The sequence below is a fragment of the Poecile atricapillus genome, chromosome 19 (assembly GCF_030490865.1).
Source record: "Poecile atricapillus isolate bPoeAtr1 chromosome 19, bPoeAtr1.hap1, whole genome shotgun sequence".
Taxonomy (NCBI): Eukaryota; Metazoa; Chordata; class Aves; order Passeriformes; family Paridae; genus Poecile; species Poecile atricapillus.
In genome coordinates, this window is record NC_081267.1 from 4,905,464 (window position 1) to 4,928,373 (window position 22,910).

General features: G+C 51.1%; 1 pseudogene; it reads left to right on the forward strand.

Moving 5' to 3' along the window:
- Positions 1–10,696: 10,696 nt before the first annotated feature.
- Positions 10,697–22,600, forward strand: LOC131586390 (zinc finger protein 420-like; annotated as a pseudogene).
- Positions 22,601–22,910: the final 310 nt, after the last annotated feature.

The window sequence follows — 22,910 nt, forward strand, 5'->3', positions numbered from 1 at the left end:
TGCCCGTTTCTGCTGCCCCCATTTCCGCTTTCCCTGCCAGCCCTGCTGGTCCGGGCGATCCCCATGTGGCTCCGGGCTGACAATGCAGCCCCTGAGGCGGGCAGAGCAAGCCCCAGCACGGGGGGAGCCTGCATGCTCCGCTCCCTCGGCAGCCGCGCCCAGCCCCGGGCACAGAGCTCCGGCAGCCCCCATTGCCGCCCCCTCCCCAGAGACCCCCGGGGACCCCCGCAGCCGGGGCTGCCTCTGAGCCAGGCGGCCCCCGAGCCCGGCTGCGTGGCCAGGGGGGCACGGCGAGCCCGGGGCCGCTGTGCCAGCGCTTGTCCCGCTCTCCCTCAGCCTCTGCCCGGACCGGCCCGGCCCCCCGAGCCCCGCCAGGCCCCGCACGGCCACGGCCGGCCCGGGCCGCTCCCCTCGGAGCCCGCTGCGGACACGGAGCCGGCCCGGCCACACGGACCCGCCTGTGCCGGGGGCCCACGGGCCGCGCAGCGCTGCCCGGGCCTCGGCCCCGAGCACAGAGCTCTGCCCGGGGGGCTCCCGGCCCGAGGCGGCGGCTCCGGGCCCGCCCGGCCGCTCCCGGCTCCCACAGCCCGCCCGGGGCCGCCCCGCCCGGGCCGGGGCTGCGCCAGCGCTCCCCGCACCCGCGGGGCTGCAAACCGCTGGGCACAGCTCACAAAAAAAACATTCCCCCAGCCCCACAAAAACACCAAAATCACAACCGGCCATCACCCCCCCACAAAAAAAAATCCAAACCCCAAACCCACAAACCGACCGCTTCCAGCCTCTCCTCCTGCGCCTTCCCAGGGATCCCAAGCCCGCGGGAATGCCCCCGGAGCGGGACAGAAAGCTGCTCCAGCCGAGGCACTTGGAACACCCTGGGCTCTCCTCTGGGGGCCCTACAACACCCGCCAGTGGAACCTCGCCGTGCAAAGGAACGATTCTGGTGCTCCCTGGGGAGGCCAGAACTGAAACTTTGTTCCTTTTGCCTCGGGCCAGAGACCCCCGGGCTGTTTTCTGCACACACTTCCAGCCCCCAGCGCTTGCTGCAGCCGCTCCCTGCAAATGTCACACTGCCAGGGCCCTGTCCTTGCTGTCACCCGCTGTGGCTGGCCATGAACGCAGCTCCTGCATTTGCATTTCCAGCTGCTGTGCAACCAGAGCTGAGGGATCTGCAGCTGCCTGAATGCAAAACCTGGCAGAGGAGCCTCTCTCGAGGGGGAAATCTCCCCTTCCTGAGCCAGCCCGTGGCAATGCTGCCATTCTCTGCTGCTGCTGCTGCTGCTGGGGCACTCGGGGCTCTGCTGAGCAGGAAAGGTGACCCTGAACCAAGAGCTTTCCTTGGCTGCATCAAAGCCTCGGTGCACAAAGACCTTCCCAGTGCTGTGCTTGTTTGTTTTTTATTTTAAATTAACTCCCCCTGTCAGCTCTGGGCAGAGCTCTGTAACTGTGTGTGACACTTGTCTGTGGCACTGTGGGGGTGGCCAAGGGGACCTTCCCCGAGCTGTCTGCAGAGGAATCCACAGCAGCCCAGGCCGGGGGTGCTCAGTGGCCGCTCAGTTCCGCTGACTGGACGCGGCTCTGGACGCTTCCCTTGGAGCATCTCCAGGGAGGGAACGCTGGGGCTGCCCCGGCTGTGGTGTCACTGCCAGGGGAACGCTGGGGCTGCCCCGGCTGTGGTGTCACTGCCAGGGGAACGCTGGGGCTGCCCCGCTCCTGCCCCACCCCATCAGCTCTGCCAGCGCCTCCAGGGGACACAAAGGCTGAGCCAAAGGGTGAGAGTTGCACAAGGGGCTGAGCTGGGATCTGGGACCCATTGGGATCATGGAGTCCAGCCCCCGGCCCTGCACAGACACCCCAACAATTGCAGCCTGTGCATCCCTGGCAGCGCTGGCCAAAGGCTCCTGGAGCTGCGGCAGCCTCAGGGCCGTGCCCATTCCCTGGGGAGCCTGGGCAGTGCCCCAGCCCCCTGTGGGGGAAGAAGCTTTTGCTGATCTCCAGCCCAGCCCTGCCCTGGCCCAGCTCCAGCCGTTCCCTCGGCTCCTGTCCCTGCTCACCTGGGCAGAGATCAGAGCTTGCCCAGAGAAGCTGTGGCTGCCCCTGGATCCCTGGAAGTGTCCAAGGCCAGGTTGGAAAGGGCTTGGAACAGCCTGGGATAGTGGAAGGTGTCCCTGCCATGGCAGTTGATGGAATGATAAGGTTCACTTAAGGTTTAAGGTGTCTTCCACCCCAAGGCATTCTGTGATTCTGTGATTTTGGGAGAGATGCTGAAGCTCTGGCTCAGCTTTATCTCAGCAAATGTCTGGACCCAGCAGCAGCCATGGGTGGGATCATCTCCTCCTCCCTCTCGCTGTGGCTGTAACTCACCCAAGGGCAGTGTCATAAATTAAATTTGGACAACTAGGTCTATTGAGTTTACAGCAGTTTAATAACAAGAAAAAAAATGATACAATTTAGTGAATTGAATACAAGAATCCAATTTAATAAAAGAATACAATTTAGTGGATTGAATAGCAATTTGATATAGAAGGAATACAATTTAATAAAATAGTACAATTTAGTGAATATTGTTATAAATACACTCGAGAGAGTGTTAAAGTTTAATAAAGGGAAGTTTTATTAATTATAGCAAGCAAGCAATAAGCAAAAGACAGCGCTGGACAGCCGGAAAGCGATCCCGCTTCACCGCGGCCGTGCTTCCGTTTTCCTTGTGTCTCCTTTTAATCAGTCCGGCTCTCCGGGCTCTCCGGTGACGTGTCTTTCCTCGAGTATTTCTGCACATGCGCCTTCATCGGTCTAGGGGTCCGGTCGTTTGGTCTTTATCTTCCTTTAACCTTTCTTCACTGTTCTCTGTAAAGGCTTAGCTCAGTAATTTTTTGGAATGCAAGGAATCTTAGCAAGGACATGATAAACGTCAGTAGCTATACAAGCATCAGTTACTATGCATACGTAAGTAACTATCGTAAGTAAGTAAGGGGTAAGTAACAATCTTGATTTTACAGAATATAACATTACAGGATATCATATCTGCATGTTTAGTCGAACAAAAGGGTCTCTGTTTATCACAATCCCCCCTTTTTCTATTCCCTACTTTTGTTCGCTAAATCTTTGCAATTCTTTTTTACTTAGTTCTAAATAATCTTCGGTTTCTGCCTCATTTAAGGTGAGCTGCTTCTAACTTGCTTTTTACAATGTTAATAACTTTATTAAGAATGCAAGGGCTAAAAGTAAGTCTTAAGATTAGTAAAATTAGTGGTCCTGCTATAGTAGATAATAAAGTTGTTTGCTAGGGAGAATAATTAAACTAGGATTCGTACCAACTCTGTTGCATTTGTTCTTTCTTTCTCTTTTCCTGTTCTTTCTGTGATTTGGCCATGGTTTCTCTTACTATCCCGCTTTTATTTACATATACACAACACTCTTCTTTAAGTGTAGTACACGGGCCCCCTTGTTGTAAAAATAATAAGTTTAATCCTCTTCTATTTTGCAAGACTACTTCAACTAGTGAGTCTAGGGAGTTTGTGAGGTCTTTTATGGATTCATCAATTCTCTTTCAATCCTCATCTACTGAAATCCTAAGCTCTTTAAGTCCCTGGTGTTGATTAACTAAGGATGCTATACCTGTTCTTAATCTAGCTCCTCCTATGCCTAGTAATATGGCTACTGTTAATACTGTGAGGGGTTCTCGTTTCACCAAATGGTGTTCTGAGTTTTGGTATTGTGTATACATATATTCTTCAGGATGATAAATAATTCGGGGAACTATTATAACTTGTATACAAAATTCATAGGTTTCATTAAAGGCTGTTACAGAGACACATGGGGTTACTCCTAAAGTGTTACAAACCCATTTAGTATTAGGTGCTGGAATCAGCCACTGAGCTGGCTTGCGAGGGTCATTAATCTGTATTTTTGTCTGACATAAGTGTTTCTTATCTGGGGGCACATTTCCCACACATTTCCCTTTTCCAGTGACTCTAGATAATGTTATTCCTGGAGTGTTTTCCCTTTCCGATTTCCATAAACAGGCAGCAGGATTAGTGCCGTTTACTCTTTTTGGTTCTGCTATGGAGCCTATGGCCTCATAAAAGGGTGGGTTAATGTTATAGCATAACTAACATTCTCTAGTTAAATTTGGGTGTGTATCATTTAATACTTTAAAGGTAGCTTGCAATATTTTCCAAAGAACTTCATTTCCATATTCTTGGGGTGTCTCTACTGTAGTTGTTACTTGTGTGCTATTTTCTAAATTTTCTGAATAGTTACTCTGATCTCTTACTTTGGGATCTATTACTCCCCACACCACTGGATTTGGTCCAACAGATCCCGAATCATGTGGAACCATTTCTTTCTTTATAAGAATGTGCACTCCCCGATCTTTTCTGGGTTCCCATACCGTGAGACCCCAGGTTCGTCCCAGTAACCACCCAGCGTCTTGAGACTGTGTAATATTGATGTAATGAAATTTACAAGTCCCAGTATATGTTACTTCCCCTGAGGGGCCTATCCAGGGCTTTATACATCCATGTGGACCTCTTTCAACCTTTAGATACTTATCTGGGTTTTGTACTTTCCACCCCATGGAAATTGTTTCACAGCCCCAATATCTACAGTAAAATTCCCCAGGATAATTACAATATCCTCTGCCTGGATTAGAAGCTGGGCACATATATAGTACTCGCCCGAGCGGGATATTATTAATACTCTTCTATTTAATAAGAGAATCTAGTGTAACTTGAAAGCTAGGGTTTCCAGAGGTGATCTGTGATTGGATAATAGCCTGGTCTTCCCATCGAATTATAGACCAATTAAAGGGTTCGTGAGTCTTACCTATACAAATGTCAAATGTGCTAATTAAGATTGTAAATGTTATTAACTTCTTTAATGAGCATTAGCTTCCCCTGCTATAACAGAGGCTTTTCTTTTGTATAGTGTTAGTTTTGATTTTCCAAAAATTATTTCGCTGGGTTGTATCATTTCCATTCTTGTGCCATTTCCTGGTCCATGACCTCTTGGTCCCATGTATATTGGAGTGTTTCCTTCCACAGTTTATTACTCCTCTGCCTCTCCCATCGTCGACCCGGTTGCCACGGGACACGGGGTGTACCATCTTCTCGGCAGCAAGAGTATTCTTCGGGAGGGAAATTACTCCTTCTCTTATTAATTCTTTGTATGTATTTTTTTCAACTTTTATGCTTTACTAAAGGGGTATTACACCTCAATTCCTGGAGCCACTGTCTGCACAACTCAGCTACTATATTTACTATAAAAGGTGCAGGTTCGTTTGGATGGTAATAATACAAGGGGTTAACTCCTCTGGCATAAATAGTCCACCACTCCTCTGATTTTGTCTCAAATTTTTTTTTTGCTCGTATTCTAGTTATTAAGGGCCAATCCGTGAGTTTTCTCTGGGCAGTGTAGCAAGATCTACACACCCCTCTTAGTGGGTAGCCTCTATGACAGTGGGTCCACTAATGTTCTTTACATATTATACATTTAAAACAAACAAAAAGATAACAATTCTGACATAAAGTACAGCCTATTCTAACACTTCTATTATATATTTCTTTACTACTAGATGGGGGTATTTTATATTCTATATAAAAATCTTTATGAAATTTACTATTTATAAGTTTTTAAGCCGGTTAATAGTCCTTGGATGTTACTTTGTTCGGGATATCTTAAGTCTCAGGTTCCCAGCCGGGCTAACCACTTCTCAGTTATTAGTCTTTTGTGGCTTCACAGGTCTCTTTATACGACTGGCATGTGTCCACTCCTTTTCAGCTGTTCGAACTACAGAGTCAGTTGTTAATAACACTTGGTACGGCTTTTTTCACTTCGGTGTTAGGGATTTTCTTTCTAGCTTCTTATCAGCGCTTACTCTCCGGGTTGTACCTGAGAGTGTAGGGCAGTTGAAGATAACTCCATTCTCAGTCACTATTAAAAACTCAGAAATCTCAGTTAGAATAAAACAGTATCTCTTGTCACTTGAGGGACGAAGAGGGTTGAAACCAGAAATAGATAGATTGTTAAGTAAGGGACTATTAGAACCATGTATGTCACTTTTTAACACACCCATACTGCCAGTAAAGAAGCCAGATGGGACTTATCGTTTGGTACAAGATTTAAGAGAAATTAATAAGAATTTAATAAACGTACAGTGGCACGGTTCCCTGTAATAGCAAATTTGTATACATCATTAAGCAAATTGGGACCTGACAGTCTACAGTACAGTGTTATAGATTTAAAGGATACATTTTGGGCCTTGGTCTCATCTCTTGATGAGACTAGTCGAAATTATTTTACATTTGAATGGGAAGATCCAGACACAGAGGAGACAACAATTGAGATGGACACTATTGCCCCAGGGATTTACAGAACCTCTCAACTTGCCTGGACAAGCACTAGAACAGATTCTACAGGATTATCAGACAGACCCAGGAGTGACTCTGATACAATACGTGGATGATTTGCTTTTAGCTGGAAAGAGGAGGAAGATGTAAGGAGAGAGAGTATTAAATCGTTAAATTTCCTGGGTTTAAAAGGATTGCAAGTATCTAAGGCAAAGCTCCAATTTGTGGAAAAGAAGTAAAATATTTAGGCCATTACTTTAGAAAAGGGGAAAAAAAATAGACTCTGAAAAAAATACAAGGAATTTTGTCACTACTAATTCCTAAAAATAAAAGACAGATACGTCAAATCTTGGGATTAACAGGGTATCGTAGACAGTGGATTGAAAACTATAGTAGTAAAGTATAATTTTTATATCAAAAATTGACACAGGAGGGAGTAATAAAATGGAGTTTAGAAGATACAGAAAAATTCCAGGAACTACAAGAAAGTTTAATTCATGCTCCTGTCTTGAGTCTCTCAGATTTAAAGAGACCCTTTTACTTGTTTGTAAATGTAGAAAATAGGGTCGCCTCTGGAGTCCTAACTCAGGAGTGGGCAGGGAGGAAGAAGCTAATAGGGTATTTATCAAAGATCTTAGACCTTGTGAGTAAAGGCTGGCCAGCCTGTTTACAAGTAGTAGCAGGATGTACCTTACTGGTAGAAGAAGCTAGCAAAATCACCTTTAATAGCAATTTGAAGATAATGTCCCCTCATAACATTCGGGGTGTGCTACAACAGAAAGCGGAAAAATGGATTTCAGATGCTAGACTTTTAAAACATGAAGGAATTCCAACTGAAGCCCTAAACTTAATACTAAAAACCACAACTGTACAAAACCCGGCTGCCTTTTGTATGGAGAACCTGAAGGTAAATCTTTGACACATGACTGTATAACTACAATTGAGGAACAAACCAAATTTAGACCTGATCTGGAAGAAGAGGAATTAGAAAGCGGAGAAAAGCTGTTTGTGGATGGGTCCTCCAGAGTGATAGAAGGAAAGAGGAAAACAGGCTATGCTATAATAAGAGGACCTGATATGCAAGTTCTAGAATCAGGTCCATTAGACAAATCTTGGTCAGCCCAAGCCTGTGAATTGTATGCAGCATTAAGGGCATTGAAATCACTAGAAGGAAAGGAGGGGACAATATATACAGATTCCAGATATAGTTATGGGGTGGTGCATATGTTTGGTAAACTGTGAGAAGAAAGAGGTTTAATAAACTCTCAAGGGAAAGATTTGGTTCATCAAAAACTTATAATTGCAGTATTAAAGGCCCTGAGAAGGCCCAAGAGGTTAGCAGTGTTTTATTTGAAAGGACACCAGAAGGGAATAGACTTGAGGAGTAGAGGAAATAATGCTGCTGATTAGGAGGCAAAACAGGCGGCATTACAAACAATGGTCATAAAAGAAAAAAAAAGGGAGGGACAGGAAGAAACTTTAGAACATAAGAATAGTGACTTAAGAAGTAGATTTACTGAGGAAGAAAGGCCAAAACTCCCAGAGACAGGAGCAATAGAAAACTCAGAGGGGAGATAGCCTCTCCCAGATGGCCAGGAAGTACTACCAAAAGCCATAGCTCAAAGAATATTAGAAAAATACATCAAAGAACACATTGGGGAGCACAAGGGTTAATAGATTATTTTGCAGCAAAGTATATGAGCACAGGTATTCGAAACTTAGCTAAGCAAATTACTAGAAGCTGCCTCCCATGTTTAAAAACAAATAGGAAAAATCTCTGAAAATTACCTTATGGAGGGAGACCCTTAGCAAAAGACCCTTTGCAAATATTCAAATTGACTTCACAGAACTACCAAAGATAGGAAGATTTAAATACTTCTTGGTCCTAGTGGATCTTAGTAGATCAAAATCCTAGTGGATTTTCTACTCAGGTCTTTGCATAAGCACTTTCCTCTGGGTTAAAGGGGATCCTTTGTTCCCAGGAATTTAATTTTTGTTTAACCCACTCTTCGGTTGATCCAAATATAGGCCAAAATACATTCTTTGAAATTTCTTTCCCTCTCTATATTACTACACAATAATTACTACACAAAATCATTTTTGCCCTATCTTTATTTTCTGTCCCCGGGAAATGTTTCCAATTATCTAGTATAAAACCCAACGGACTATCTTTAGGTATCAGTGGGAGTTTAACAGGTACAGGAGGCTTGCTCTTCCCCTGTCCCATTCTTCCGGAGTGCCTTCAACCACACAATTCCTTTCGCTTCCCCTCGTTCGTACCGCTCTTGCTCGGGGAATCCAGCTGCCGGTTCCCTTCTCAGACACACACACACTCACCACACTCCGGGATCCCGACCCCGCCCAGACGGATCCCCGTTATACTCACGCGTCCCACGTCCCGCGTCTTCGTCCGGACTCTGTGCACAGAATTTAAGGGGTCGACCGGTCTCCCTTTTGCTTATTGCTTTAATTTTAGGTTCGTCGGTGCAATTGAGGCAGGAACCGGCCCCCCCGGGCCGCTAAACCTTAGAGCGGGGCGCCCCCCGGAAGTGCCGATCCGTCCTACAGATTGCATCCGAGTCACGGGCACCAAATTGTTATAAATTCACTCGAGAGAGTGTTAAAGTTTAATAAAGGGAAGTTTTATTAATTATAGCAAGCAAGCAATAAGCAAAAGACAGCGCTGGACAGCCGGGAAGCGATCCCGCTTTGCCGCGGCCGTGCTTCCGTTTTTCGTGTGTCTCCTTTTAATCAGTCCGGCTCTCCGGGCTCTCCGGTGACGTGTCCTTCCTCGGGTCTTTCTACGCATGCGCCTTCATCGGTCTAGGGGTCCGGTCGTTCGGTCTTTACCTTATCTTCCTTTAACCTTTCTTCACTGTTCTCTGTAAAGGCTTAGCTCAGTAATTTTTTGGAATGCAAGGAATCTTAGCAAGGACATGATAAACGTCAGTAGCTATACAAGCATCAGTTACTATGCATACGTAAGTAACTATCGTAAGTAAGTAAGGGGTAAGTAACAATCTTGATTTTACAGAACATAACATTACAGGATATCATATCTGCATGTTTAGTCGAACAAAAGGGTCTCTGTTTATCACATTTAGGGCGCGGGGCACGGCAGGAGGTTTGGGAGTGGAACTGTGTTCCGAATGGCTCAAATAGCATGAGGGATTGAGCGGGAGATGGGGTTAGGGAAGAAGTGGAGGAGGGAGGAAGAGGGGGAGCAAGAGGAAGAGGAGGGACAAAGGAGGATCAGGGAAAGGAGAAGGAACCACGAGGTCCAGCACTCCCTCAATTCACAGCCGCCTACCTATGGGATCATCACACCCCATCCCACAGGTGACCGGGGAGGGGGACCTCAGCCAAGATATTTTAGGTGCTCCCTATTTTGGGCTGCTTGAGGGGACGTTTGGAGAATGAAGAAATCCAAACCTGAGCAGAAAATGCCCCTTGGGGGTAAATTGGGGGTCCTGGCATCCCTAAGTGGGGAGCTGGTAACCGGGGGAACTTTTTGGATTCTTGGCACTCCCAGCAGCCTGAGGAGGGCAGGGACTGAGTAGACAGAGGACCCCCAGTGCAAGAGTGACCCCCAGCAGCTGGGACAGAGAGGAACCCCTGAACACCAAAGTGGAGAGACCAGAGACGGGGAACTCCTGGGAGACATTTTCAGGGCTGAATCTTGGTGTTTGGGAGGTTTTTATGGACTCCAGATGCCCGGTGACTTCTGGAGATGGACTTGGGTAGCGGGACCTTCAAACTCAATGTGCTCATCCCCTGTTCGCCCCAAACCAGGATTTCCCATTCCCAAATCTTGTCTGGATGGAGAAGGAGGCTGCGAGGAAGAGGAAGATGCCCCAGGACACCCAGGCAGGTGAGGAGGAAGTCAGTGCCCCTTTCCCCCTCTCTCCTGCTCCATCTCCCAGCCCAGCATGGCCCCCGGCTGCAGGACAACCCCGCTGCCGACGCCGTCCTGCCGGGGACGCACTGGGGGGATCTCCTTCCCCTTCCCTCTGGCACGGAGGCAAATCCCATCCTCTCCCTGTCCTTCCTCCCCCAGACAAGGAGCTGAGGATGGAGACCAGGGAGGAAAGATCCCCACACCAGAACCTCGTGGAAGAGGCCATTGTGAGCAGCTCCATGGCTGAGGAATGTAATGGGGAGGAAAATCTGCAAAGATCCCGCAGGAGGAGGGGCTCCAAACCCATCCCAGGGTGCTCTGAGGAGGAAAGACCCACCCTGTGCCGGGAAGGCGGCCGGAGATCCAGCCAGGGCTCTGAGCTGGTGGTCCATGAGCAGCTTCAGGATGGGGAGAAGCCCTACAAGTGCTTGGAGTGTGGGAAGAGCTTCAGCCAGAGCAACAGCCTGATCCGCCACCAGATGATCCACACTGGGGAATGGGCGTATCAGTGTGGGGAATGCGGGAAGGGCTTCAGCTTCAACTCCCAGCTCATCATCCACCAGCGCATCCACACTGGGGAGAGGCCCTACGAGTGTCCTGAGTGTGGGAAGAGGTTTCACAGCAGCTCCACTCTCCTTGTGCACCAGCGGATTCACATGGATGAGAGGCCCTTCCGCTGCCCTGACTGTGGGGAGGGCTTCAAGCACAACTCCACCCTCATCAACCACTGGCGCATCCACACTGGGGAGAGGCCCTATGAGTGTGGGGAATGTGGAGAGAGCTTCTCCAGAGGTCCCACCTCACCATCCATCAGAGGATCCACACCAGGGAACAGCCCTATGAGTGTGGGGAATGTGGGATGACCTTCAGCCGGAGGTCCCAGCTGACCATCCACCAGATGATCCACACTGGGGAGAAACCCTACGAGTGTCCCCAGTGTGGGAAAAGGTTTCAGACCAGCTCCACTCTCCTACAGCATCAGTCGATTCACACGGATGAGAGGCCCTTCCACTACCCCGACTGCAGGAGGGGCTTCAAGAACAACTCCCACCTCATCAGGCACCGGCGCATCCACACTGGGGAGAGGCCCTACGAGTGTCCCCAGTGTGGGAAGAGCTTCAGCGAGAGCTGTCACTTGACCAAACACCAACGGAGGCGCCGGTAAGGGAAGCTCTGCAAATGCCCCAAAGTGCAGGATGAGCTTTCTCCACAGCTCCAGCCTCATCCCCCCTTGGAGGACCAACATAGGGCAGAGACCTGGTGATCCATGTTCCCTGTGATCCATGATGGGAAGACACCTGTACCTTTTCTTGCCCGTGGCAATGACATGATTTGGGATCAAAGAATGTGAGAGTGTGATCATGGCCCATTATATTCAGTCCCACCTCAGGTCACTGCCAGGGGCAGGAAAAGGACTCCCTGTCTCTCACCAGAGGAGAAGGGTGTCCTTTCCTGGCAGGAGGAAATACGTGGCCAGGAAGAGCCGGTCGATGACATTTTAGTTTTCCCTGTAAATAGATTGTCTTATCTTTTCCGTTATCCAAATTGTTTCTGTACCTATTTGTTCCTTATCCCATTCCTGTTCTCAATAAATTGTTCTTAAAGGTTTTTCCCGCGAGGCTGCTGGGGCACTGAACAGGCTCCCCAGGGAAGGCTCCCAGCTCCAGGGCTGGCTGAGCTCCAGCAGCGTTTGGGCAGCGCTGCCAGGCCCAGGCTGGGATTGTTGGGGTGTCCTGTGCAGGGCCAGCAGTTGGACTGGAGGATCCCCATGGCTCCCTCCCAACTCAGCCAATTCTGTGGCTCTGTGATCCCATGAGCCTGGGGATGGGACTGCAAATGGTTGCCATGGCAACGGGCTCTGGCTCCAGGCCTGAGCTGGTGTCCATGGCAACCACCCCTGGCATGGCGTCTCCATGGAGCTGCCAAGGGACTGACCATAGCAACAGGGGTTGGTTATGGTTGCCATGGAAACAGACCATAACAATGGTGCAGATATTGCCATGGGAACAGACCACAGCAGGGAGACAGCTCTGGCCAGGAGCAGCTCCTGAGCACAGCCCAGCAGGGCTGGGGCCCTGCCAGGGCATCTCAGGGACACGAGTAGGCCCAGACAGAGCTCCCAGGGGCTCAGCACTGGCAGGGGCTGTGGGATGTCCCAGAGGGGGCTGTGTCACAGCGGGACCTCTGTGGCTGTGTTCTGGAGCCCCAGAGCAGCTGTGATGTCAGAAAGGGGCTGTGTGACATCACAGAGTTTGTTGTGTGACGTCACTGAGCAGCTATGGCATCATAGAGGGGACTGTGTGACATCACAGAGAAGGCTGTGACATCATGGCATGGCTGTATGACATCATTGCGCCATGTATGACATTGGTCATACATGGCTAGGCCAGAGGCGGCTCTGGGGGCGGGGCCGGGGCTGTGGGCGGGGCCGCAGCGGAGCAGCGCGATGGCTCCAGCGCTGGGGCCGGGGGCGCTCCCGGAGGGCGGCGAGAGGTGAGGGGGACCCCCGGCACCGGGACTCTTTGGTCGCCCATTCCGGAGCGCCGAGAGGCCCCTAAACCCCCATTCCGGGGCGCTGCCATCCCACTGAACCCCCATTCCCAGCCGTGGGTCCCACCCTGCACCCCCTTATCGGGCACCAGGAACGCCTGCACCCCTTTCCCGGCCATCCCGCCTCTCGCAGCCCCCAGAGCCCCCTTCTCCTTGACCCATTTTCCCCCCTGGACCCCTATTCCTGCCTCTCCCTGCAGCCAGCCCCTCCTTTCCTCAGCACTGAGGACACCCGGGACCCCTATTCCCAGCCATCCTGGCTTTCCCTGCCCTGTCCTGGCAATGGGGACAGCGGGGACCCTAGGAGCTCCCTTTCCTGGGTACAGGAACGCCCTGAACTCCAGCCATGCCACATCTAGCCAGCCTTAGCCTCCCCTCTTGTCAGTCCTGGCATCCCCAAATGCCCTTCCCGGCTCTCCACGTTCCCCCTTTCCTTCAGCCGTGACCCCCCCGATCCCAAATCTCCAAATGTCCCCCCAGTTCTCCTCTCCCTGCGTTCCCTGCACGCGGCGCTGTCGGAGCCCAGCCCGGGCTTCCCGCAGTCCATGTCCATGGGGTCCCTGGCTGGGATCCCCTTCCAGCGCCGCCGCAGCGAGCGGGGCCGGGCGGAGCCGCAGCCACCGGGGATGGCGGGCAGAGCCGAGCCGGGATCTTGGGATAGCCAGGGCTGGGATATTGGTATAGCCAGAGCTGGGATATTGGGATAGCCAGGGCTGGGATATTGGGATAGCCAGAGCTGGGATACTGGGATAGCCAGGGCTGGGATATTGGGATAGCCAGGGCTGGGATATTGGGATAGCCAGAGCCGGCACAAGGAGCGGCACCGGCATGGGGCCAGCGGGGAGCTGCAGATGCTGCAGCAGCGGCACAGCCAGAGCGGGGCTGAGCGGGGGGAGCCGGGGCTGGGGGATCTGTGGGGCTGCGATGGCAACTGTGGCACCGCCAGGGCGATCCCTGAGATCCAGGCTGAGGGATTAACAAAATCCCTGGCTCACAGCTGCAGGGAATGTCTCCGGAAATATGTCAGATATGGGCGGGAGGTGCTGGAGTGTAAAGGTGGGGAGGGCAGAATTCCCATGGGAATATGGGAATGGGAATGTGGGATTTGGGAGGGCAAATCCATGGGTGGGAAATCTATGGAAATTCCATGGATGGATCTCAGACATCCCATTCCTGTGAGACCTCCAAGGATGGATTCTACTGCTGTCCCATTCCCATGGGAATTCTGTAGATGGATCTCACTGGCATGCCATTCCAATGGAATTCCATGGGCAGATCTCCCCATCCCGCAGCCATGGGAGCTCCAATCCGGTTCCCCCCCAATCGCATCCTGGGGGTTGCCCTGTTCCTTGCCCTCCCCACCCCCCCACAAGACTCCTAGGGGTCAACCCATGACCCACCCAGCCCCCCCCAAAATTCTTCCTGGGTCCCCCTCATCCCCCTATAACAGGAATTCCTGGGAGTCCCCCCGTGTCCCTCCCCCAGGACTTTGGGGGTCCCACCCGACCTGTCCGTGCACCCCCAGATTTCTTCCACAGCCCCCCTGTGATGGTGGAGGGTGGGGGCCGAGTGCTGGTGCCCCCCTGCCTGCAGCAGATCCAGCGGTGAGGGCAGTTCGGGGGGTCCCTCAGCATTTGGGGTCCCTGGGATTTGGGGTGACCCCCCAGGCCCCCCAGGATCTCCCTGAACACGCTGACGCTGCCCGTGCACAGTGAGAAGGTTCAAACCCGGCACGGGGTCCCCAGCACTGCCACCCGCATCGCCCAGGTACCCCCAAACCTGCCGAGAACCCCCAAACCCCCCGGGACACCCCAACCTCCCCGGGATCCCAAACACATCCCTGGATGCTCCAAAAACTCCCCAAAACTGCAAAACCCCATACAGACATTTAAAAGGTTCATACCTGGCATGGGGTCCGTATCTCCATCACCAGCAGCTACCCCAAAACGACCTTGAGATCACAAATTTCACCCCCGGGATTGCCCAAATTCCCTCATTGGTGTTCCTGTAAACCCCCTCGGGAACCCCCCAAAAAACACCATGGCCCCAAAAACACCCAGAACTTCCGAAAACCCCCAGGAACCCCTCACAAAGGTTTATACCCAGCATGGGGATCCCATCGCCATCATCTGTATCACCCAGGTACCCCCAACCCCTCCCGGGACCCCCAACCCCTCCCGGGGCTCCACTGCCGGAACCAACGGGAGTGGTGTTGCCCTTTTAAGAGGAGTTACAGTGGGACCCGACAATACCGGGGGCCCTTAAAGCGGCCGTGGTAGAGAGAACCCCCAAAATCCACCCTGGGGGACAAAACATCCCCTACAGGGGCTTGGGGTGGGGACACTCCTAAAAATGTCACTTAAAGCCGTCATGATCCCCCCTCAAAAGGGGCTTGTGGGGCTGCGGCCTCACAATCACCCTAAAATGGGGAGGAAAAAACACCCCTGTAGTGATGGGATCCCCCCCAAAAAAACAAGAAAAAGAGAAAAACTCCTCTTCAGAGGAGCCTGAAGACCCTGAAAGGCCCTGGAAGAGGGACAAGATCCCCTCCTCTGCTGGGGCCTCCCCGAGCCGGGAACTCTCCCGTTCCTGCACTCGGGGGAGCCCCGAACGACGGCGGCTCCTGGGCTGAGCCCCCCTCAGCCGGGGCTGCGGGGGGAACTGGGGGGGCTGGGACGGGGCTTGGGGGTCCTGGGGTGAACTGGGGGACCCTCAGTGCTCCCACCTCCCCCTGTTCCCCTGTCCCGCCCCGTTCCCATTGTTCCCCCCAAACCTCCGCTGCCCCCAGCTCGGTTTGGGGGGGACCCAGCCCTTTCCCATCGTGTCCCGGCCCGGCCCCGCTCACCCGAGGGCTCCGAACCACGCCCAGGGACAGAGGAGGGACAGAGGAGGAGGAAGAGGAGGGACAGAGGAGGAGGAAGAGGAGGAGCAGGAGGAGGAAGAGCTGGAGCAGGCAGAGGAGGCTCCACGTGCGCTCCCCGCTCTCTGGATCTGCAGCTCCTTCGGGACCATCGCCCCCCATCCCGCAGGTGCCCGGGGAGGGGGAGCTCGCCCCAAATACCCCGGGGGTCCCTGGGTTTGGGGTTTTTGGGGGGGATGTTTGGGGATGGCAGGGCTCCAGAGCCGAGCCGCAGATGCCCCTCGGGGGGACCCCGGGGGTCCCCGGGAGTTGTTTTTGGGGGGTCCCGGTGGCGGCAGAGCCCCGCTAAAGGGGCCGGGGGGATGCGGGTCCCCCCGCGGTGGGGGTTGGGCTTCCCGGGCCGGGCCCCCCGAGCTCTGCCGGGGCCGCGGGGGCGGGGGGACCCCGGTTTTGGGGAGCCCCGGGAGAGCCGCGGCTTCCCTGAGCGGGGACCCCGAGAGGAGGGGACCCCTGGGATTGCCGGGACCCCGGCGGGGGGTGCTGAGGCTGGAGGGGCGGCACGGCCGGGAAAGGGGTTCGGGGCTCCCGGTGCCGGCAGTGGGAGCCCAGTTGCTCCCCCCGTGTGGTTCCAGTGTCCTCGGCACCGCAGGACGAGCCAAATCACTCCCAGTCATTCACTATTAGGGTACAATTTGTCTCCATTTTCCCCAAATGCTGTCTCAATTATTTCCCCCACTTTTGCTCCATTTTCCCCCAATTTATTCCCATTTTTGCACAGTTTTATTTATTTTTTCCCCAATTTTCTCCCATTCTTATTTCATTTTTTCCCTGTTTTTTCTCCATTTTTCCTCATTTTTATCCCATTTTCATATAATTTTCCCCATTTTTATCCTATTTTTTTCCCCATTTTTCCCCATTTTTCTCCTTTTTTCCTCCATTTCCCCCTTTTTTTATCTCTTTTTTTTTTCTATTTTTCCCTATTTTTTTCCCCATTTTTCCTCCACTTTCCCTTAACTTTTTCCTCATGTTTTCTCATTTTTTTCAGTTTTTTTTCCCCATATTTAATCTACTTTTTCTCAATTTCCCCATTTTACACCACTTTTGCTCCATTTTTCCCCAGTTTTTTCCTTATGTTCTCTCCTATTTTCTCCATTTTCTGCCATTTTTCTCCCATTTTTCCTTCACTTTTACCATTTTTATTCCCATTTTCCTCCATTTCTCTCCCAGTTTCCTCCTTTTTTTTCCCATTTTTATCCCAGTTTATTCTCATTTTTCCCCATTTTTCCCAATTTTCTTCCATTTTTTTCTCCATTTTTTCCCCAATTTTTCCACCATTTCTCTCCCATTTCCAGCATTTTTTTCCTATTTTTATAGCATTTTCCCCATTTTTCTCTCATTTTTGCTCCATTTTTCCTCCATTTTTTTCTCTTTTTTCCCATTTTTTCCAGCTTTTTCAGATTATTTTTTTCTTTCTTTTCCTCACTTAATCCTTGATTTTTTCCCAATATTTTCCCCAATTTTTTTCCTCCCTTTTTTCCCATTTTTCCTGATTTTTCCCTATTTTTTCCCCAAGTTTTTCCTGTTTTTTTCCAGTTTTTTTTTCCTTTTTCTTTTCCTGATTTTTCCCTCATTTTTCACAATTTTTTTCAAATTTTTTCCCATTTTTTTCCTGATTTTTGCTTCTGATTTGTCCCAATTTTCCCCCATTTTTTCCTGATTTTTACCTGTTCTTTACCTAAATATTTCCTGGCTTTTTCCCGATTTTTTTCCATTTTCCAAGGGTTTTTTTCCTCGCCTTCTTTTCCTCATTTTTTCCCTGATTTTTTTCTGGATTTTTTCCCAAATTTTTCCTGGTCTTCTTCCTCTTTCATTTCCTGATTTTCCCCTGTTTTTTCCCAATTTTTCCCCCCATTTTTTCCCAGATTTTTTTTCCTGATTTTTCCTGATTTTTTTCCAAGTCTCTTTCCTCTCTCTTTTCTTGATTTTTCCCATTTTTTCCCAATTTTTTTCCTGATTTTCCCCATTTTTTCCTGATTTTTCTTGATTTCTTTTCCTGATTTTTCCTCTTCCTTTTTCTGATTTTTTTCCCAGTTTATTCCCAATTTTTTCTTAAATTTTCCTTGATTTTTTGCGGTTTTGTACCCATTTTTTTTCCCTAGATTTTTCCATTTTCCTTTCCCAAATTTTTCTGGTTTTCCCCAATTTTTTTCCTGATTTTTCTTAATTATTTTTTTCTGATTTTTCCATTTTTTTTTATCCTTTTCCTGATTTTTTTCCCTGATTTTCCTTTTTCTTTACAATTTTTTCTGGTTTTTTTCCCAATTCTTTTTCTGATTTTTATGCAGTTTTCCCCCAAATGTTTCTGGCTTTCCCTTGATTTTTAAAATTTTTTTCCAAATTTTTTCCTGATTTTTTTCCCAGGGTCTTTTTGTCTTTCTGTTCCTGATATTGTCCCTGATTTTTCCCAACTTTTTTCATGCTTTTCCCATTTTTTCCTGATTTTTTCCTCTTCTTCTCCCAAATTTTTCTAGGTTTTTTTCAGTTTCTTAAATTTTCCTGGTTTTTCCCATTTTTTTCCCATTTTACCAGATTTTATTCCTCTTTCTTTTCCTGATTTCCCCCGATTTTTCCCAGTTCTTTCACAGTTTTTCTTTCCTGATTTTCCCATTTTCTCCAAATTTTTCCTGTTTTTTCTTGATTTTTTCCTTCTTTTCCTATTTTTCCTGATTTTTCCTCATGTTTTCTGATTTTTCCTGATTTTCCCAGTTTTTTTCTGCTTTCTTTCCTGATTTTTTTCCCTGAGTTTTCCTTGAGATTTCTCCTTTTTTTTTCCCCAAATTTTTCCTGGTTTTGCCAATTTTTTGTCAAATTTTTCCCTGTTTTTCCCAAATTTTTCCCATTTTTTCCCTGCTTTTTCCCCAAATTTTTTTTATTTATCCCTGGGGTTTTTTTTCTGGTTTTTCCCTGATATTTCCCCTTTATTTTCCTTGAATTTACCCTGGTTTTTCTCCCATTATTTCCCCATTTTTCTAGTTTCCTTTGCACTCCCAGTCTAATCCCAGTCACCCCCACTATGAGGCCAGTGGCCCCCAGTTGCTCCCTGTCAGTGCCAGTATGACCCCAGTAGCCTCCAGTGTGATCCCTGGGACTCCCTGTCTCTCCCAGTATATCCCAGTCAGCTCCAGCACGCTCCCAGTCATTCCCAGCTCCTCCCAGTTGCTTTCAGCATGATTCCAGTTGTTCCCAGCCACTCCCAGTCAATCCCAGTATGATCCCAGTTGAGCATGATCCCAGAATAGTTGTAATTCTTCCCAGTTCCTATCACTATGATCCCAGTTGTCCCTAGAATAGTCCCAGTCCATCTCACCATGGTCCCACTCACTCCCAGGTGCCCCCAGTGTGGTTCCAGTTGTTCCCAGTATGGTCACAGACACTCCCAGTATATCCCAGTTGCCCCAATAAGGTTTTAGTTACCTCAGAATGATCCCATTCTTTCCCAGTTACTCCCAGTTGCTCCCAGTATGATCCAAGTTGTGGTCTCAGTCCCCTCAGCATGGTTCCAGTACCTTCCAGTTGATCCCAGTTGCTCCCAGTGTGTCCACATTTTCCTCCCTACATGGGCCCAGTAGCTCCCAGTAACCCCCAGTCAGGTTCCATTTGCTCCCACTGTAATCCCAGTGGTTCCCAGTGCTATCCCTGTAGGAGCCACAGTCACTCCCAGTATGGTTCCAGTCACTTCCAGGATGATCCCAGTCACTCCCAGTATGAGCTATTGCACCCAATCACCCCCAGTATGGTTCCAGTCCCTCCCAGATCCTCCCAGTATGATTCCAGTCATGGCCAGAGTGACTCCCTGTCACTCCCAGGGTGGGCCCAGTTGCTCCCAGTCACCTCCAGCATGGTTCCAGTCCCAGCCAGCACCTTTCCAATCACTCCCAGTATGATCCCAGCTAGTTCCAGCAGGATCCCAGTATGACCCCAGTATGGGCACAGCTGCTCCCAGGATTATCCAGTGTGGTTCCAGTTGCTCCCATTTACCTGCACTGTGGTTTCAGTCTATCCCAGTTGCTCCCAGCCACTCCCAGTCACCCTGAGTGCAGTCCCAGTTGCTGCCAGTATGGTCCCAGTCCTTCCACACATGGCCCAGCTGCTCCTACTGTGATCCCAGTAGGATTCTAGTTGCCCTCAGCATGGTTCCAGTCACTCCCTGTTCCTCTCTGTGTGATCCCAGTTCCACCCAGTTGCCCCCAGTATAGTTCCAGTCCCTCCCCAGATGATCCCAGCCCCTCTCAGCATGGTCTCAGTGATGCCCAGTTGCCCCCAGTGTAGACCCAGTCACTCCCATTCACTCCCAGTTGTCCCCAGCATGGTTCCCGTTGTTCCCAGCGTGATTTCAATTTCCCCAGTATGGTCACAGACACTCCCAGTATATCCCAGCTGCCCTCAGCATGCTTGTGCTCATTCCCAATCATTCCCAGTTACCCCAGTAAGTTTCCAGTTACCCCAGTACAAACCAGTCCCTGCCAGTGCTGCCACTCCTGGGATCCCCCAGCCCTCTCTGTGTTTCCCCCTCCCGCATCTCCCCAGAGGAGCCCCAAGGGCTGGCAGTCCCCAGCCAGGGTCCCCAGCCAGCCCCAGGTTGGATCTGCAGCCCCCAATTTTCCCAGTTTCCCTCTCCTTTTCCCCGGGCCGGGTTCCCCCCGTCCCCAGCGGGTGGGAGCAGCGGAGAGCCCCGCGCTGCCCATCCCGACCTGTCCCGGCTCCATCCCCGCTCCTGCCGTGGGCTGTGAGGTGTTTGGGAACGGGGCACCGAGGGTGTCGCTGCTCCTGGGGGAGGAGGAGGGATGGAAGAGGAGGGATGAAGAAGGAGAGAGAGAAGGGATGGAAGTAGGAGAAGGAGGTGGGGTTAGGGAGGAAGAGGAGGAGGAAGGATGGAAGGGGGGGAGGAGAGGGAGGAAGAGGAGGGACAAATGAGGATCAGGGAAAGGAGAAGGAACCACGAGGTCAAGCACTCCCCGAATTCATAGCCCCTCACCCCCCCATCCCACAGGTGACCGAGGAGGGGGAGCTCAGCCCAGATATCCTGGGGGGTCCCTGGGTTGGATTTTTTCAGGGGGGATATTTAAGAATTAAGGACTCCAAGGCTGAGCGGAAAATCCTACTTGGGGGGACGTTGGGGGGTCCCAGCATCCCTAAGTGGGGAGATGGAAACGGGGAACTTTTCAGATTCCTGGCACTCCCAGCAGCCTGGGGAGGGCAGGGACTTAGTAGGTGGGGAACCCTCAGTACAAGCAGGACCCTCAGCAGCTGGGACAGGGGGGAAGCCCAGAACACCAAAGGGGAGACACCAGAGATGGGGAACTCCTGGGAGGCATTTTCAGGGCTGAATCTTGGTGTTTGGGAGGTTTTTATAGGCCAGTTCTCCGGGTGAAGCTGGTGACTTCTAGAGATGGACTTGGGTTGAGGGACCTTCAAACTGAAGATACTCTTCCCCTGTTTTACCCAAACCAGGATTTTGCATTCCCAAATCTTGGCCCGATGGAAAAAGAGGCTGCGAGGAAGATGCCCCAGGACACCCAGGCAGGTGAGGAGGAAGTCAGTGCCCCTTTCCCCCTCTCTCCTGCTCCATCTCCCAGCCCAGCATGGCCCCCGGCTGCAGGACAACCCCGCTGTCGACGCCGTCCTGCCGGGGACGCACTGGGGGGATCTCCTTCCCCTTCCCTCTGGCACGGAGGCAAATCCCATCCTCTCCTTGTCCTTCCTCCCCCAGACAAGGAGCTGAGGATGGAGACCAGGGAGGACAAATCCCCACAGCAGAACCTCGTGGAAGAGCCCATTTTGAGCAGCTCCACAGTGCAGGAATCCAACGGGGAGGAAAAGCTGCAGAGATCCCGCAGGAGGAGGGGCTCCAAATGCAGCCCAGAGTGCTCTGAGGAGGAAAGACCCACCCTGTGCCAGGAAGGCGGCCGGAGATCCAGCCAGGGCTCTGAGCTGGTGGTCCATGAGCAGCTTCAGGATGGGGAGAAGCCCTACAAGTGCTTGGAGTGTGGGAAGAGCTTCAGCCGGAGCAACAGCCTGATCCTCCACCAGAGGACCCACAGTGGGGAATGGCCCTACGAGTGTAGGGAATGTGGGAAGGGCTTCAGCTTCAACTCCCAACTCGTCATCCACCAGCGCATCCACACTGGGGAGAGGCCCTATGAGTGTCCTGAGTGTGGGAAGAGGTTTCAGAGGAGCTCCCATCTGCTCGTGCACCAGCGGATTCACACGGATGAGAGGCCCTTCCGCTGCCCTGACTGTGGGGAGGGCTTCAAGCGAAACTCCAACCTCATCACCCACCAGCGCATCCACACTGGGGAGAGGCCCTACGAGTGTCCCCAGTGTGGGAAGAGCTTCAGAAACAGCTCTAATTTGACCATTCACCAGAGGACCCACACTGGGGAACATCCCTATGAGTGTGGGGAATGTGGGATGACCTTCAGTCAGAGGTTCCATCTGACCATCCACCAGATGATCCACACTGGGGAGAGGCCCTACGAGTGTCCTGAGTGTGGGAAGAGGTTTCAGAGCAGCTCCACTCTCCTCAGGCACCAGCAGATTCACACGGATGAGAGGCCCTTCCGCTGCCCTGAGTGCAGGAAGGGCTTCAAGCGAAACTCCCACCTCATCACCCACCAGCACATCCACACTGGGGAGAGGCCCTACAAGTGTGGGAAATGTGGGAAGAGGTTTCAGACCAGGTCCAGTCTCCTCAAGCACCAGCAGATTCACATGGATGAGAGGCCCTTCTGCTGCCCCGAGTGCAGGAAAGGCTTCAAGGACAACTCCACCCTCATCAGGCACCGGCGCATCCACACTGGGGAGAGGCCCTACGAGTGTCCTGAGTGTGGGAAGAGCTTCATCCAGAAATCTCACTTGACCCAACACCAACAAAAGCACCACTAAGGGAAGCCCTGCGAATGCCCCAAGTGCAGGAAGAGCTTCGTGCACTGCCCCAGCTCCATCCCCCATCAGAGGACCCACATTGGGCAGAGCCCTGATGATCCACGTTCCCAGTGATTTGTGGTGGGCAGACACTGAGCTGGTGGTCATTATATTTTGGTTTCAATTATCTTTTGATTAATCTTCATCCCTTTAAAACCAACAAATAGTGGTAAAAATCAAGAAATTCATCAAAGGCATCTAAAACCTCACATGTTACTAGTGCTACAATGGAATCTGGGAGATACATGGGAGTATTTGGGGGTATTTGGTG